Source organism: Ricinus communis, chromosome 10 (genome assembly GCF_019578655.1).
Source record: "Ricinus communis isolate WT05 ecotype wild-type chromosome 10, ASM1957865v1, whole genome shotgun sequence".
Classification (NCBI taxonomy): Eukaryota; Viridiplantae; Streptophyta; class Magnoliopsida; order Malpighiales; family Euphorbiaceae; genus Ricinus; species Ricinus communis.
Window position 1 is genome coordinate 164,174 of NC_063265.1, and position 6,395 is coordinate 170,568.

Here is a 6,395-nt window from a genome sequence, read left to right on the forward strand (position 1 = left end):
ATTATTATTAAAGGAAAATTCCGAGTATTACTATATGACTTTAACTCATAGTTCTGCCGCACTCTGCAGTCTGCTCCTACGCCTCAGGTGGAGTTGGCTGGACAGACGGATTATCTATTCACGAAAATATTCAGTTAAAAAGATATCCTTAATTTTTCCTAAGAAATTCAGATTCAAAAATTCTATCAAAAATTCGGCAAAACCTCCTCTAAAATATAGACGTTTACCACCCATATAGCAGGTCCAGAACCTACTAGAAACACTTCGAATATTTCGTAATTAATTAACGGGAGTCGGGCCATCAAAGCTGCGTTATTTTTCCCCGACTCCACAACACACCGCAGATCACAATTAATTACAGACGATCCGTCAATAATATTTATTTCACAATCAACCCACACAAAATCTTTATGGTATTTAAATTAATCAAACGCAGCCACATCTACCACAAAAAAGAACAACAATTAAACATATCAATTAATTTATAATATTTATATCTAAGTCATAATTAATTAAATTAAATTATTTAAAATTAATAATTAATAGTAACAATATCTTTTAAAATTATAAAATAATTTTTAAGATCTAACAAAATTATACTGACCGAAAATTTAAAATTTTGGGCGTCCAAAAAAACACCGGGTCCAAAAGCTGGTACTGCCAACGGTGTTAGATTTCGAATCCGGAACCGACTACGCCTTGAGTTGCGATGAGTCCGAAAATGCAAATTATTTGGTCGAAAACTCTCCGGAAGCTACCAGATCAAGGCTGGAAAGTCCCGGCTCTGGCGAGGCTACATACTGCTGCCGGCGGAGGAAAAACAGCGGGGGAAGCTCGGCTCGAGAGTTTTCAATGGCGGGGAGCTCATTGTCAGCGTCAGATTTGCGGAATAAGGGTGGCAGACGGCTGTTTCAGCGGCAGCAGCTCATCTTTCCTACGCTTGACGTCGGCAACAGGGGGGAGGAAGGGGAAGGTGGCGCAGACGAGGGAGGGGATGAAGTCAGAGACATATGTTTTTTTTTAAGATTTTCAATTCTTCCTTCTGTTCTAGTCAACGACTTCTAGACATCTGGATTTACTAAAGAGCTGGTATTCCTTAGGCTTCATATTTCTAAAAGTAGTTACTTTCTGATCCCCTTGATCTTTTTCTAGGATAATATGTTAATGTTCTTTCTCTTCTTTACTCATCATGTTCTCATTGTTGTTCTCTTTAACGTTTGAGTAGCTGCCTCTGATTCTTCTTGTCTACTTTCCTAAATTCATTGATTATTTAATCATTTAAGGATTACAGATTCTCTATAGAAGTTTTAAAAAATTATTTTGTGGTAGTCCGTCCAATTTCTTTCCTTTCTTTTAAATAGAATTGTTTTTTTTTTTTTTCATATTACACATGAATTTAATATTTGGTCTCGTTGCTATTTTTAATAAAACTAAAAAAAAGAACTAAAAGCTTAAATATTTGTAATATCCTTAGTTATTTGTTAATTATAATTTTATTTAAATATAAATTACTAATCTCATAAAAAATATACTTAATAGAGTTTCTTATGTAATTTTTTAGAAAATAATTTTTACATTTTACAAATTTTAATTTTCTTTTATTCTCCTTTCTATTAATTAATTTAATAAAATTATAATTGAGTTAAAATTTTAGTTTAAAAGTTTTTTATTCTACAAATAATTTAACTCATATAAATTAATAAATAGTAAATTATTATAAATATTAATTATCAATTGATATAATTAATAAATTATGATTTAATCAATTATAATAAAATAATTACAAGAATTTTTTTAGTAAATTTATTTATTCATCTTTTCAATTTCATATATATACACCTTATACTATAATGTTGATCCAAATTTCTCTTTTTAAATAGATTGACCCATATATTATATTTATAAATCCGTTAACTAATTTATTAGATTTGATTAACATAAAAGCTTATCAAATTCAGAATTATAAGTATTTTTTATATTAAAAAATAATTTTTTCAAATTATACTATTTTTATAAATAGAGAAACCATTTATTATTAATAAGAAAATATTCTCTTTTTTAAATATAATAATAAATAAGTTTGTCATAGTTTTTGGAGTTCAAATAATATTTGCTGCTTAATACTTATGATGCGGAATATTTATCACTTAAAACTTTTTATTAGTTTATATGGGATTGTAATTACAAAATTATCTAATTTAATGTTGATTTTGTATCTAATAAACGTTATATTAAAAGTACTTGAATTTTATTTTCTGCAAAAGATTCCTTTCATAAACAAATTCTCTTTTATTGTGTTTCATCTCACTATTGTTATTTTCTTTTCTTTTAATTTTGTATAAAATTATTTATTATGTAAAATAACATATTTTAATAAATTAAATCATACCTAATTAGCAAATACTTTAATGTTTAATTACAAATATAACATATTATTGGTATAATATCTATTTAATTTTTTATTCATGTGTAATATATGTGAATCTTAATAATTAGACTCGTGATATTTAATATATATTAAAAGAATATAATAAATATTAAATCATTATTTATATATGTTGAAATCCTAATAGAGTTGCACTTCTAAAAGCATTGGTACTTTTCTTATTAATAGAATTAATTAACAAATGACCTAATTAATCCAATTAACTAACACAATCAATAAAGCTATTTTAGTAGATTTATTTGTCCTCATCTTTTATATTTTTATAATATATTAAAATAAAAGATAGTTATAACAAAAAGTACATTACGGCTTCACCGTTTAATAACTTTTAGTATGTGGTTTTTTTAGATAAAAAAGTATATGGTTAAAAATAGTAATACAAATAAGTATTTCATCGTTAAAGTGTATTGATCGATAAGATTTTAGCTATCACCACTTCGATCAGCCATCATTATCATATTTCTCGTATTTAATAATATAGATTTAGAGCTTAACAACTCAAAATATTATTGTTTGACTGTTAAATCGATCTTACGAGTCAACGACTTCTTAAACTGCGATTTAATGATCAAATAATAGAATTATGAGTTATTAAGCTCCAAACTCATTTTATCAAATACAAGCAATGTGATAATGATGGTTGATTAGAGTAAAGAAGACTGATGTGTCTAATTTAGTACTCGTAAGTGCACGAACCATTCCTATAGTAAGGGTAAATTTACCACGAGATCGATTTCTCAAGGAACTATGAGACTACTTATTATAAAAACTAATTATCAATATAAAACAATAAAAGTACATCTAAACACTCTAAATCAGTATTTTGAGAGAATAATATTCATAAAATAAAGTAATTAAATAATAAATAAATATGCAATGCAAATGCAAGTGCTTATGATCTAAAACTATATGCTAAAAACAGTATTAGTCTAGCCATTTACTTAGTAATCTCCTTGTTTTACTTTAAGCCTATATCTAATGAATGAGATAGCGATGTGCCTTTTCCCTAAGTCACTCAAGCTAATCATACAACCTATATTTCTTATACCAATATAAATTAAAGTAAAGATGATGTTTCTAATACTTTTAACCTAAAGATCTTCATAACAAATATTACTATTAAATTGATATGATGGTCAACCAATAATAATAGATGAAACTAATACATATATGAATGTAAAAAAATTATTTATTAAATAAATAAGTAATAAGATTCATACAAAAGTAAAAAGGCTAACATATTTAACCTAATGATAATGGTATTAAATAGAAAAACATAAAACAAAAAGGTAAAAGCTCTCTAGATCCAGAATTTCTTCAAGTAGAAAGATGATTAATCCTCACTCTCCATTTCTTGAAAGATCCTTAGAAAAGAACAATAAAAACTAAGACTAAATGTTTATGAAGAATTGTAGGAATTATGGAGAGAATAATTGTCACGACTCGCGTGTGGATCCGTGACCGGCATTAGGAAATAGATAAGGTTAAGGTCACCAAAACTGTAGTAAGCCTAATTAATCGATAATTCAAATATGCATATATAAATATACTAATAAACCAGCCCAACATGTCATTCACAAGTCTCTAACTGGATGCTAACAAACATTCCACAATTTGTTACAGACCAAAATCAAACATAATATACTAGGTACACTATTGCGGAGGGCCTAGAATCTTAAATAATTCAAATCCAAAAGTAGAAATTAATTATAATAAGCCCGAAGGAGAAGGAAGTCGGGCTAGCAAACGAAAGACAATGGAGAACCGAACTGTTATATGAAAAATTTAAAATTGAGACTGTCATCCTCGAGGGTGAGTTAAAATCATATAATCCTATAACAATTACAGTCTCCTCAATAAAATATTTATTAAATTATAATAACATATCATATTATATTAGAACATATATTATGTCATAATTCAGAAAAATACAATTTAAATACTTATGGGACGAGTGCCTCAGCAGAACCCCAACCTCAATACTATTAGCCTTTCGGCTCTTTTATTCCAATAGGTTTAGCGCCCAGAAAGCGAAACTCAACCAGGGTCCTTAAATCCAACTTGGAGACTTAATCCCCAAATAAGCCGGCGCCTAGAGAGCAACACACGACCAGAGACCTTCCTTCGGTAGTCAAACTTTTACAGTCCAGAGAGTTATACTCGACCAGGGCAAAACCAAAAAATAACTTTTTACTGTTTGTCTCTGATTAATACCGGTGCGCACGCGGTCCTGATGAAACTCATCAGGTGGTATGTTCTACTGTCTCCTCATCCTAAAATTTCAATCATAGCATCAATAATAATTATAAATAGTATAAATTGTAAGCAAATATAAATTATTCAATAACATATTAAGAATTAAGGTTGAGTAGCCTCGAGTATAGCAAACATGCAATTTTTGTGTAATAATATTAATAATAATAAAATAACAATAAATATGATAGCAAAATAATGATAATAATAATATTAATAATATCGATAATAACGAAAATAAATTTACTAATAATAATTCTAATAGCCATAATAATTAAGAAAAATGCTCAAATTTGCCCCTAACATATAACCACTGATGCAGATTAGCCCTCAAAATTTTTTTTTTTTAGCCAGTTGCACACAATATCTCGCCAAACGGAGTTCTTAAGCCCCTCTTTATAACGGAGCTAAAAAATATTAAGTTCAAAATATATAACGGTTAGTAGGAACCATATGTAAGGAAGCAACTTAATAAAAAAGCGGGACACGTCTACCCAATTCTAGACTACCCAATTCAGTACAAGCTCTTAATAAACCAACCAATGTAAACCCATTAGGCCTCACATTATCAAGTTGCATTCTTTGAAATAATTCAAAAGCCTCGAGAGGCTGTTGATTCTTCACATACCCATTGATCATAGCCGTCCAAGAAACAACATTTCTCATTGGCATTTCATCAAAAGCCGCACGGGCAGTATCTAATTCTCCACAAACAACAAGTCCAGCAACAAAACTAGTCCACGAGACAACACTTCTAACAGCCATTTTATCAAATAACTTACACGCATAATCCAAATCTCCACATTTGAAATAAAGATCCATCAAAGTGTTGGACAAAAAAGTATCTTTCCAAAACCCAGTTCTTATAGCAAACCCGTGAAACTCTTTTCCTTTATCAAGAGCATAATGATCCAAACAAGCTTTAATAACAAAAGGAAAAGTGAATTTATCAGGTGAAAAACCCTCGCAAATCATGAGATTGTAAAGAAGAAGAGCTTGTTGAGAATTACCGTTGTAATTATAAGCTCTAATCATGAAATTCCAAGTAAAGGTATGTGGGTTTTGAATTTGATCGAAAATAAGAGTGGCATAATCAACTTTTTGGTAAGAGAAGCATAAACGAAGTGATTTTCTAACAAGTAATTGATCATCAGAGAGATTGTTTCTAATGATTTTAGCTTGAACGAGCTTGACATGAGTGAAATTAGAGCACTTCTGAGGCAAATTTAGAGCTTCTTGAGAACCAAACTTGGGTTTATTATTGGAGTGATTATGAGTGTGAGAGTTGATAAACCGAGCATTCTTAACTGGAGCAGATAAAAGAAGGAAAAGAAGGCTAGCAAACCGAGCATTCTTCGACTCTGGGTTTGTAGTAATCGAATTTACTTGTAATGAAGGATGTTCAACGATAATCAGAAGGAAAAGAAGGCTAGCAAACGTGCCGCTTCTTTATTAAGTTGCTTCCTTATCAGCGTCTCCTACTAACCGTTATATATTTTGAACTTAATGTTCTTCGACTCCGAATTAAAAAAGGGCTTAAGAACTCCGTTTGACGAGATATTGTGTGCAACTAGCTAAAAAAAAATTTGAAGGGCCAATCTACACCAGTGGTTATACGTTAGGGGCAAATTTGAGCCTTTTCTCTAATTAATTATTAGTCAAATAAAATTACTAATAATGACAATTATAATAATCA